This window comes from Protopterus annectens, chromosome 10.part0 (assembly GCF_019279795.1).
Source record: "Protopterus annectens isolate FY-2018-M chromosome 10.part0, PAN1.0, whole genome shotgun sequence".
Classification (NCBI taxonomy): Eukaryota; Metazoa; Chordata; order Ceratodontiformes; family Protopteridae; genus Protopterus; species Protopterus annectens.
This window is the reverse complement of record NC_056744.1, coordinates 475,423,099-475,436,184: the sequence shown is the minus strand read 5'-3', so window position 1 is coordinate 475,436,184 and position 13,086 is coordinate 475,423,099.

The following is a 13,086-nucleotide window of genomic DNA, read 5'->3' as shown; positions in this document are numbered from 1 at the left end:
GCATTGAGCTTATTGCATTATTCCAGAGTTTTGACTCTTTTTCTTAAATGTTCACATTGCAAAGCTGTCTGTATCCATCCCTTTAGGCTAAGGGAAATCTTCCCTTTACCCTTCTACAAAATTGTTCTGGCAGCAGACATTTAGTTTTCTGGAAGCCTATCACATCAAAGCTATCATTGATTAAAAGTACAAAAACTTGTGGTTAAACACAGACAAAACATTGTATATGGTTTTGTAGACACAATAGGATATAGACTGCAGCAGTGTTTAATTTCAAGCTAAACTCACCATCTGTATTGGATTTGCTTTGCATACCCAGTTTGTGATTGTTTTATTATGCTATTGTACCCTCATAATAAAATCTTCACTTGTGATTTTCAAATAAATTAAATGCATTAGCATGCTAACTGCTGCAGAACAAGCTTATCTAAAAAACATTTAGTTTTCTGGAAGCCTATCACATCAAAGCTATCATTGATTAAAAGTACAAAAACTTGTGGTTAAACACAGACAAAACATTGTATATGGTTTTGTAGACACAATAGGATATAGACTGCAGCAGTGTTTAATTTCAAGCTAAACTCACCATCTGTATTGGATTTGCTTTGCATACCCAGTTTGTGATTGTTTTATTATGCTATTGTACCCTCATAATAAAATCTTCACTTGTGATTTTCAAATAAATTAAATGCATTAGCATGCTAACTGCTGCAGAACAAGCTTATCTAAAAAAAAAAAACATAAACATTTCACCGGCACTGTAACTAATATCACACTTGTATGTTTTGCCGGGTTATTAGCATCAAACTGATCAAGCCACTGTCTCTCCTTGAAATCAGTAAACTTTAAATTTCCTCAATAGTATGAGTTCTTTTTTAGAAGTGAGAATTGCTCCCTGAGAGCTGCTTTGCATCATTCCAGAGAACAAGGAACTGTTTGTTTCCAACATTGCACTTCCATTTATCAGTCACTGTTGTTACCAGTTACTGTTGTGTGCTATTTTTGCTTCATTTCTACTCAGAAGATTATTGAAGTTACATGTTAAGGATGAAAACTAACTCTCCCTCCCCATATGATAATGCTTACCTACTTTTCCACTCCTGGAGGAAGTCATACAGCAAAGTAAAATAACGGATGTCACAGACCAGCAATGTTACTATAACAGTACAATGATTTCACAGAACAGCAGTGTTACTGTAACAGTACAATACATTCACAGAACAGCAATGTTACTGTAACAGTACAAATCTTTCACAAAACAATGATACTGTAGCAGTACAATGATTTCACAGAACAGTAATGTTACTGTAACAGTACAATACTGTCACAGAACAGCAATGTTACTGTAACAGTACAATGCTTTCACAGAACAGCAATGTTACTGTAACAGTACAATGATTTCACAGAACAGCAATGTTACTGTAACAGCATAACACTTTCACAGAACAGCAATGTTACTGTAACAATACAAAGCTTTCACAGAACAGCAATGTTATTGTAATAGTACAATGATTTCATAGAACAGCAATGTGACTGTAACAGTACAATACTTTAACACCTAGCCAAAAAACATAGAGGCATGCAAAGGAAAACTAGAGTAGAGAGAAAATATACTGCAAATGGTGTGTTGTCATATATGCTGTGTGTATGTAACATGTGTTCATGTCTTGGAGGAATAGATGAGATATGGGTATGGGGAGGTGAGATAATAGAGATCTGGGCAATCTCTAGCCATTTGAAAATGATTGTATGTCATTCCAGTGCACAAGGAAGGAAACTCTACATAAGTCTTTAACTATTGTCCCATTGCAATTCTCTCCTCTCTCTTAAAAATCCTAGAAAAATGTATACACACTCAACTTCTTCACCATCTGCTATCAGAACAGCTGTTAACCAGTAATCAACATGGATTACAGCCTGGTCATAGCACAATTACTGCATTATTATCCTTTTTAGATAAAATAAACAAGAAAAGCGACTCTGGCAAACTTATCTCTTCCATATTTCTGGATCTGTCCAAAGCCTTTGATTATCTTATAGTTGGTGGCTTTTGCTGCTGTCCACCCCTACTGTAATTTTGATAAGGGACACTCCTCCTAGTCCCATCTCATTAGCTCATTCTAACTAATATAGAGATCATTTGGGAAGGCCAAACCCCTTAGTTCCTTAACCTTGAATTTTCTTCTGTTCCTCCTCTCTCCCTTTTCACTTTTTTCACTTTACAAAAAAAAAAAAAAATATTCACCTGCTTTTACTGTATTTGTCTTTCCTCCTCCTACTATATTACTTTATCTTGCCTTTTTTCCTACTACATGCTGTGGCTTGTTCTCTAAAATGTTCAACTGCATCTTTTCTGTTGCATTTATTACTGCTTGTTTAAACTGTAATTTTTTCTAAGCCTCTTAGTTTGGTTTAAGCACTTGGGCTTTAGGCTTACTCCTTAGCCTTTCTCTCTCAGATTCTGACAAATATGGATGAACACTTTCCTACAGTTTCTCTTGCCAATCTGGTTGATATGGGCATCCTGAAACATGTAGCAACTACTTTATATACACAGACAACCACCTACTACTACCACCTAGGAACACAATTTGCGAGAGATGCAATTACACTAGGAACCTACAGTCTATGCTCTCTCCCTCACAGACCAGTATATTTGGCACTGAGAAAGTTGTCAACAGAATCACTAGACCTCAAACATCACCCACACTCATACAACACACACCCACATATGTGGAGGTCCTCAACAAAAACACACCCAAACAAAGGAGACCTCCGGGGCAAAAACGCACGCAATCTCCACAGCCCTCCACACCACATACCATGCATAGTTCACACTCCTGTGTCTCACAACTACTAAGGCTTAACCATAAACCCAACATATTACACATAGGAGACTCAATTGTGAGACATACAGATGTGCCTCTCACGAGGCTAGATAAGGAGAAAGTCACAGTTAGTTGTCTTTCAGGGGCCAGAATCTTCCATATCACACACGCACTCACGTCTCTCAAAAACAGGTACTGTTATGACTCTGTCATAGTCCATGTTGGTGTGAATAACTTGAGACATACCTCCCTGGACTATATGAAGAGAGACATGATTGAACTCACTGAATATGTGTCCCAGGCCAGTATGTCCCTAGCCTTAAGCAGCATTCTACCGTCACCCAGAATGATGCCTCAACACAAACAGAAAATGATTGGCTTTAACAATTGGCTTAATTTCTGGTGTCATTCCAGGGGGATCCAGTACCTGACAGCCTGGGAAGATATGATCGACAGATCACGATGCTTTGCCAGAGATGGCCTGCATGTGTCTCATTTGGGCTTCAGGCTTCTGGCAAAGGGTCTTGCCTACCCCATAGTGCCTATTTTAGAAAAAGTGATGAGGTTAAAACTACCAACATAAAAATTTTAACAAAACGCACATTAAAGGTCATGCTGCTAAATGCTAGGAGTCTAAACATGAAACTGCACTCATTGCAAGCATTCTTAAACATGGAAAATGCTGACATCTGTGTATCACAGAAACCTGGTTCAAAGCTGTGGACAGCACCCCAGCCTTACCTGGTTACTCATCCTATCCTACATTCAGACACCAAACTATGGGTAGTAAAGCCAAAGGAGTGGAGTTTCAGTATATATTAAAGACTTACACACCTCGAGGCTGGTCAAACAGCATGACGCACAGGAGACACCCCAGGTACAATTAACCATTGACAAGACCCCTATACAAATTATAGCTAGCTACTGGCTCCCAAATCTTACTCAAGATGCCCAATCTGCCTATCTGGACCTCTTCAAATCTATCAAGATTCAACCCTTTTCCCTGATCCTGGGTAACTTTAACTACCCAAACATAGACTGGACATGTTATTAACCAACATAAGTAACCACTGTAGCATCCCTGCAATATCATCCTCCCTGGTAAGATCGAACCATAAAGTGGTCACTTTCGAAGTCACCATTTCCCCCGACCCCCGTCTAGCTAGGGTCAAACAAAAAAACTTCTCCAAAGCTGATTACAGCCTCCTGAGGGCTGGTATAAACTGTTTCACAGCCCCCTCCCCCTCTCTAAGAACTGGCACCAAAGCTATACCAAAGCACTATATGAACATTTATATAGATGCATGGAAACAGGAATACCTGACAGGACTAAATCATCCTCTGCAAGGAAGAGTAAACCTGTCCAGTGAACATCTGCAATAAATAAACTCTATAACAAAAGAAAAAATTGCTATCCAGGACCAAGAAGGAGCAGGTGCCCAATTGGAAGCAATCTCTCCTTAGCCTGAACAAGTAAATAAGAGCAGTAGTGAAATCCTCCAAAGCAAATTTTGAGTCCAAATTGGCTACATATACTAGAGACATTCATAAGGCCTTCTTCACATATGTCCACAATCTCAAAGGAAGCACCCAGATCTGCTCAGAACTGGTGTTCAAGGACACCACATATACAAATGCAGTAGATATAGCAAACTTGCTGGCTGACAGAATAGCAAAAATTTCACCCCTCTGTCCCCGTCAGTAAATTAGGACATTGTATTGTACTGTACTATTGCCTGGATTATATTCTTTTAAATATTCTTTGAAATAATGTTGTTTTCTGTAATACTGTGGAGCTTTTCTCCTTGGGTCTCCATTGAAAATGGGCCCCTGGCCCAGTCAGACACTACCCGGTAAACAAATGTAATAAATAAATAAAATAGAAATTCCCAGTACATGCCCCCTTCCCTTATATCTAGGGATCAGGTCATCACTGCTCTCTCAAAGGCAAAAAATACAGCCTCCATGGGACCCGATAACATCCCAGGCTGCATCTTACATGAACTGAGGCAGGAACTTGCAACACCATTAGGTGACCTACTCAACCAAAGCCTGAGTACTGACTTTGTCCCATTTGAGTGGAGGACAGCCACTGTCATCCCTTTACACAATGGTGGAGCATCCACCAATCTGGGAAATTATAGACCCATCAGCCTAACTAGCCTGATCTGCAAGGCCATGGAATGGATTATCATGGACTTGATTAACAAGGACATTAGCAACCTTCAAACACTCGATCTCACACAGTTTGGCTTCATCAAGAGGAGGTCATGTCTGTTAAATTTGGTCGACTTTTTTGAGACAGTCACCAAAGCCATGGACAAGGGGAAGATGATGCACACTGCCTACATTGATCTGGCCAAAGCCTTCAACACTATTCCCCACTTGGGCAATAACAGATAAACTCTCTCAACTAGGCATCAAGCCATATGTTACCATATGGGTAAGCTAACTGGCTCACTGATAGAACCCACCTAGTCAAAATAGGGGAAGCTACCTCAAGCAGTAGACCCATATCGAGCAGAATACCCCAGGGTTCGGTCTTTGGGCCTCTGTTATTTGGGAAATATTTTTCTGAGGTTCAGGCCAAAACCAGGGGGCTATGGCTGACCAAGTTTGCAGATGACTGGAAGCTGGGCACTGTCATCAATTCCCCTAGTGATGTGGACATCCTCCAAGAGGGTCTCACCCAAACAAATTACTGTGCCAGAAAAATGGCCTCAAGCTGAATACCAAAAAAATGCATCATCATCCCCTTTGGGGAGAGTGATGTCCCCACAAATTATCACATTAATAATAATGTTCTAAGCACACAATCAGTCATGAGGGATTTAGTCACCCAGAATGATAGTAACCTGACTTTTGGCCACCATGTTGCTTCCATTGTACAAAAAGCTTTATACATGGCCCAACTCATAAGTAAAGGTATCTCATCCAGGGACAAGGCGGTCATAACATCCCTGTATTCTTCCCTTATAAGGCCCATTATTGAGTACAATGCCCCATCCAGCATGTACTTCGCAAAGCACATGCAGCAGCTGGAGAGACCACAGAGGTTCCTCACCAGGAGAATCCAGGGCCTCAATAATCTACCATACACAGGCTAAAAGCCCTGTTCCTCTACTCGGTTTCATACAGACCTCTCAGATTTTACCTCTGCCTGGCATACAAGGTGATCTCGAACCCCGCCTTGATGGGACTGCTGCATATCCTCAAGTCAAGCTCCACTTGAGTAACCCACACACGTAGCCTAACCTGGTCTGTGACATCAATAGGACTTGTTGGCAGGACAAATTTGTGTCCCAGAGACTCCCCCATCTGTGGAATAGACTCCCTCTCCAAGTTAAGCAGACTACCTCTTTACCCCTTTTTAAGCGCAACCTGGATAACTGAGTGCAAAATAAAAAATACATCCCTGGGATTCTACCCATGTCCCTGCTGGACTGGGGCATCGGGTGCTGATTTGTCTAAACATGGGCTAAACACTTGGCTAGGCCTCATTGCCAATAGCCTAGTAACTTCCTGTGATCCTATGATGTCTCACAGAGCAAATTCTTTCAACAACTGAACCACCTCAGCCTATCCACTCCTTCACTTCAGTGGTTTAAAAGCTACTTATCTGACAGACAGCAAACTGTTAGATGGCAACATACTTTCTCTCCTTACCTCCCATTACCACTGGTGTACCCCAAGGCTCAATTACTGATCCACTTCTCTTTAACATTTTCATTAATGACCTCTGTACCTCTTCTAGGCAAGCATCACATATACAGCACGTTGATTCAACACTAATATGCTCATTTGTCACTCTGGCACACCTTTTGAAATCACACAAACCACTTTCACCACCGTTGAAAACTGGCTTCACAATGCCCAATTATTACTCAATCCCCAAAAAACAAATCTGCTCCCATTCCTTCCCAAAGCACACCTGAAGGACAAATCTACCTTCAAAATCTTCTCACTTAACAATACAGAGATAGAAACTCTATCCCATACAAAACTGCTTCAAGTGACAATGACAATCTCAGATTTGAGGTTCACATTCAAATTAATATAAAAAAACTCACCAGAAAGTTGTCATGCTTTATAAACATAAAAACTTTCTTACTAACTCTGCTAAAACCACCCTAGTAACCACTTACCTCCTTCCTTCCCTCTTTTATTACCCACTCCTTAGCAACTTGTGGGTATCTGTTAAATCTAAACTTGAAATATGCTGCAACAAAGTTGCTAAATTTGCTGCCAATGAACAGTACTATACTCATCAGTGCAAGGCCCTTAAAAGTTTGAACAGGTTTGAACTACCCAACCACCTGGATTTTATATAACTAGCTACTACCTACATAATTTATAAACCACATGCCTGTCCTGCACTAAGCTGTATTCTTCCTTCTTATCACTCAAATAGACTCCTTCGTTCTAATGATAAACAACTTCTCAACACTCTGTAAACCTCAAAAAACAATTGGAAATAACCTTTACCGTTACTCTGTTGCTAAAAAATAGAACATTGTTCCATTATCTATTAGAATTGTAAGCTATCATTCTTCCTTCAAGCATCTTCTGTATGACCTCTGCTCATGTTATACCCCTGGTTGAGCATCAATCTGGTCTACTTTTCTCCACCCCTGTCTGCAAAGATTTTCTACCCATCAACACTTCCTCGTCTTCACCTGGCTATCCTACCTTCTCTACCACTTTACATAACCTCTTCCTATCAGCTCCTCCCCATTTATACTAACTTGACCTAATCTCCCTCCCCCTTTAGAGTTGCAATTAAACTAAACACATAACTTTTAAATTTTACTACTGTGAATTACCAAAAGGATAGTCTCCAGCATTGTATATAATGTTTTACTTTGTTTTTTCTCATTGTTCTTTGTAACATATTTTTAGTATATCTCTGTTTCTTACAATATTGCTGATTGTTTTTGAAATGTAAATTTTTAGTTGTTTTTTTATGTAATGTATTTGAATTTTTTTTTGTTTTCTCTGTTAAGTGGAGCTTTTCTCCACAAGCCTCTGCTGAAACTAAACTCTTGTGACCCAGTCAGACTTTTCCAGTAAACAAATGTCAATAAATAAATATATTGGACATGTAGAGTTTAGGTCATCTTTGTTATACAGTTCAGTCTGAAGAAAGCTGTATTTCTGTCCAGTTTCTGTATCACACTGTCATACAAATTACAATTGTACTAATAACACTGAAAATGCAGTATTATGACATAATGGTAAAATTTAGTTTAAAAACATACTTGAGTCCAGTACTCCATAAATTAAAAACAGACTACTTTAAAACAAAGTCTAGAATATGTGCACATGTGCTTTACTCACAGATTGCTAAAGTTTACTTCATGCACACAGTTTAAAAAATGTCCTTCTAAGGGGATCCAGTATCTGTCTGCCTAGGACAACATGATTGACATACCTCAATGCTTTGCCAGAGACGGCCTGCATCTGTCACCCCTGACCACCCTGAAAAACTTCTCTAAAGCTGACTTTGGGCTCCTAAAAACAGAGGTGGCTAACTTCTTGACACCCATAGCAATGGAAAATAGCTGCACAACTGCCAAATCAAACACAATGCACTATACGAGCACGTATACAAATGCATGGACCTTGCCATACCAAATAGAACTAACATGCTCTCTTCCAAAAAAAGGAAGCCTATCTGGTGGTCCTCAGCCATCAATAAATTCTACAACAGAAGGAACAAACTGTTGCAGAAAAAAATGAAGTCACAAGATTGGAAAACCTCCCTTATCAATCTCAACAAAAAGCTGAGATCTCTTATCAAATCTTCTAAAGCCAGCTATGAAGGCAGAATTGTGACTGACACCAAAAACAACCACAAAGCCTTCTATAGCTATATCAAAACCCTCCAAGCCAACACCCAGATTTGCTCTGAGTTATTGCACAATGGCACCTCCTATACTGAGCCAACAGATATAGCCAACATACTGGCAGACAGATTCAGTGCCAACTTTACCCCTCTTCCCCCAAAGGCCCTATCACAATACCAGAGGAAAGCCTGGTACCCACCATTTCTGTGGCACAGGTAAAAGCTGCATTGTCCAAAGCCAATAATACAGTGTCCATGGGACCTGATAATATCCCTGGCTGCATCCTACATGAGCTACAAAATGAACTGGCACCACATCTGTGTGCTCCGTTCAATCACAGCCTTACCTCAGGCTATGTCCCTAACAAATGGTGCACTGTTACAGTCATCCCACTCCATAAAGGGGGAGCAACTATAGACCCTGGGAACTATTGCCCCATTAGCCTGATGAGTTTGGTATGGAAAGCTATGGAGTGCATCATCATGGACCTACTTAACAAAGATATAGGCAATCTCCAAACTCTTGACCCCACACAGTTTGGCTTTGCCAAGGGGAGATCCTGCCTGCTGAACTTGGTTGACTTCTTCAAGGCAGTCACCTAGGCTGTGGATGAGAATAAGGCAGTGCATACAGACTATCTAAACCTGGCCAAGGCCTTTGATACCATTCCTCACTCAGGTGTCATTGATAAACTCACCAAACTAGACATCAGTCCTTAGATCACTAGGTGGGTTGCAAATTGGCTCACAGACAGGACACACAGAGTGAAAGTTGCGAATTCCAAGTCAGACTGTTGACCAGTCACAAGTGGAGTTCTACAGGACTTGGTCCTGGGCCGTCTCCTGTTTGGCATCTACTTTTCAGAAGTCCAGGCCAACACAGAAGGACTCTGGCTGACCAAGTTTTCTGATGACTGTAAGCTAGGAGTCATTATCAACTCCCCAAGTGATGCAGACATCCTACAAAAGGGCTTCTCTGAAACCAATGACTGGTGTTGGATCCATGGCCTGAAGCTTAATATCAAAAATGCATTATCATACCCTTTGGAAAAAACTAAATTCCCACGAATTACCACGTTGATGGGAGCCCACTGAACACTGAAGGGGACATAAGAGATCTGGGAACCCAGGTCGACAGCCACCTCACCTTCAACCACCACATTGCCACTGTGGTCAGAAAGTCCTTCTACATGGCACATCTTATAACCAAAGGTTTCACATCCAGGAAGAAAGAGGTCATCATCCTTCTCTACTCATCCCTCATTAGACCAGTCATTGAATATAATGCCCCATTTGGCATGTACCTGACCAGACACCTACAGCAGCTGGGGAGGCAACAAAAGTACCTCACAAAAAGGATTCTAGGCCTTAAACACATGCCCTACATGGCCAGACTCAAGAAACTTCAGCTACTCTCAGTCTCTTATCATCTACTTAGAGGTGATCTTTGCTTATCCAACCCAGCTCTACTTGAAATGCTGCATCTAAAGAAATCCCAATCCCCATGTGCCACATGCTCCAGAGGTTGCAACCTCATTACCACAATTAACAGACCATGGTGGAGGGACAGGTTCATCTCCAATGAGTGCCCATACTCTGGAATAAGCTTCCCATTCATGTCAAGTAGAGGGGTCTATATCACATGATCGAAACCTTAAATTATCAAACACCTAAAGGTTGATCATGAAATATCGAACCCTTAACATCGAAAATGTCCATTTCCACATAAGGAAACAATGCTGTTGGCCAAATTAAAAAAAAAGTTTAAACAGAAATGAAGTTGGGGCCTTCACCCCCCATACCCCCCCTTGATGTGGGGGGGCTGTGCCCCCCAACCCCTAACAAAATATACCAACTCCGAGATTACTCTACAGACCAGAAAGAACAAAATCTGCTTAACGGCCAAACAACTCATTTCCCTGTGTGGAAATGGCCGTTCACAATTTTCAGACTTCGACATTTAGTGATCTACCTTTAGGTGTTCGATAACCTAAGGTTTCGATCATGCAATAGGGAACCAAGCAAAGCACCTTACTGGCCTTCTCCAAGAGAAATCTTGACTAGTGGATGGGTAACAAAAAATTCACCCCAGGGATCACTCCAGTTGCCCTACTAGATAGGGGCACTATGAACTAACATTGGGTGGCATGGTGCCTAGGCATTTTTTGGGGGTTAGGCTTGTAAAGGCTCCAGGGCCATTAACCTAGTACACACCTATGAACATAGGAATAATACTAGTATTCCTGTCAGGGAACTCAAATCATCATGAAAGTTGTACTTAAAAGTGGGTACCCTGGAAGAATTGTTCACATCAATGGAATTGTCCAACTTTATTTCTGGATCTCAGTCCTGATGATATTCAAAAAATAAGTAGTTGCATTCATTCAAAGACGTACTGAATATCCAGCATATAAACTGTTTGGACAGAACATGATTTTCAATGAGTATCTGCTTTAATTCTAACTCTAATAATAGTGTACAACAGGCAGCTGCCATGTTATCACTCACCCTCTGATGTTACTAGTTGACAAATTTCTGAAGATGCTCAAATGACACTGACTCTCTGATATCTAATACAAATTACTGTGATGACTGCTTTCTGACATGCTAATGTAACATTACTACACTCACAGTCACACTGAATTGAGGTATAGCTACTCTAACTGCTATTTCATGTAGATACACTGCTCTGTATCTGTGTACATTTTTTTATACTTTAAATACCTTATATGAATCTTTTTTCCCTATGTCACTCTAGTAACAGGCTAACTTGGCCAACTGGGACTACTTGGTCAACAAAATGAAATAAATAATGCCTCTAGGTAGGCTTTTTAATACCACAATATAAATGGGGTCTATATTGAATCAGCGAAGGCTTAAAAAGCGAACGCTGATTCATCAACACTATTTGAGCAAACACTGACAATCCTGAACACCCAGAACAGCGATTTTTTCCCAGGGAAAAAAATCGCTGGGCCGGTTTTGGGAGTTTGCCGTTTCCTCCACTGTGGTGTGATCTCGGAGTTGGTATATTTAAGTAGGGTCTATATTATATTCTCGAATGGTGACAATGTCGAATCTGACATTGTCGACATGAAAATATCGAACGTTCAGAATCACGAGCATGTAAACAGAAATCTCTTGAAGGGGAGATTTCTGTTTACTGCAATGTAGTGTGGTCTCGGAGGTGGTATATTTAAGTAGTGGGGGGGTGTGGGGTGCAGCCCACCTCATGAGGGGTGCAGGGGGCTTGCCTCCCTGCTTAAACCCGTTAGGGTACTTTTTTCTTTTTGTTTTTTGTCTTTTTATAAGGTCGATGTTTGAAGACATTGACCATATGGTGTCGACCATATGTTGTTCGATGGTTTCAAACGTCAATCTTATAATATAGACCCTTTAAGTAGGGGGTGGGGGGGTGAAGCCCCCCACATTAAATACTGTTTTAAGTTGTTTTTTTTTTTTTTTTTTTTTTTTTTTTTAATGTTCGGGATTGTCAGCATTCGATTAACTAGGGTAGATGAATAAGCGTTCGCTTTTTTAAACGTTCGCTGATTTAATATAGACCCTATAAATATTATGGAATGTGTAACTGCTCTCATAAAATATTTATATATTATATTTAAAATAGATTAAAAATGCACTTAATGAAGGCAGATCTTTTAAAGACAGATATTTCCATTTTAATTCTAATCACTATTTTTTAATAAAAGGAAATGGTTACAATGTGTCAGAGTGAGTACATATACAAATGTTAGAATAAATGAATTGAATTGTACTATATTATAATACTGATGGTAGAAGCTGTGAAAAGTAAATGCTAGTGTTTGTATTTTACACCATATGAATGTAGACATAAGAAGGACACCTGATGTCTAGCTAGTTTGGCAGGAGTCATTCATTTGCATGTGAAATGGTGAATAACTGTCTGAAGCTGCCAGAACAATTTGGTTTCAAATTATACAGATGGACACAGGCAGCTTTTAAATGTCAACATTTAAAAACAGTCAAAACTGGTCGCAGATAGTGGGAGATTTGAAGGCAGACCTACAACATTTGATGATGCTTCTTAAGCAGAATTTTGAACACTTATCCAAAATGAACTGAGAACATTAAACACAAGTGAAGTGAAGATAAATGTAAACCATGGCCTAGAAATGTGAAAACTGCATTATGCTGTTGTTACAGAACTCAGAGAAGAATGCACAACTAAAAGAGATGGATGATGAAGAGCTATCATACAAGGACATTCAACATCAGGACATCTACAATCCTGATACACTACAGGAAGACAGCTCTTTGAAATACATGGCACATTTGTTTGAGGAAGTTTTCCAAGTTAAAACGTGTCATATGTCATAAGACAATGTTCGCATCTACTGAACAATGTTGTCTAAGCCCACTGTAGGAGCAGCA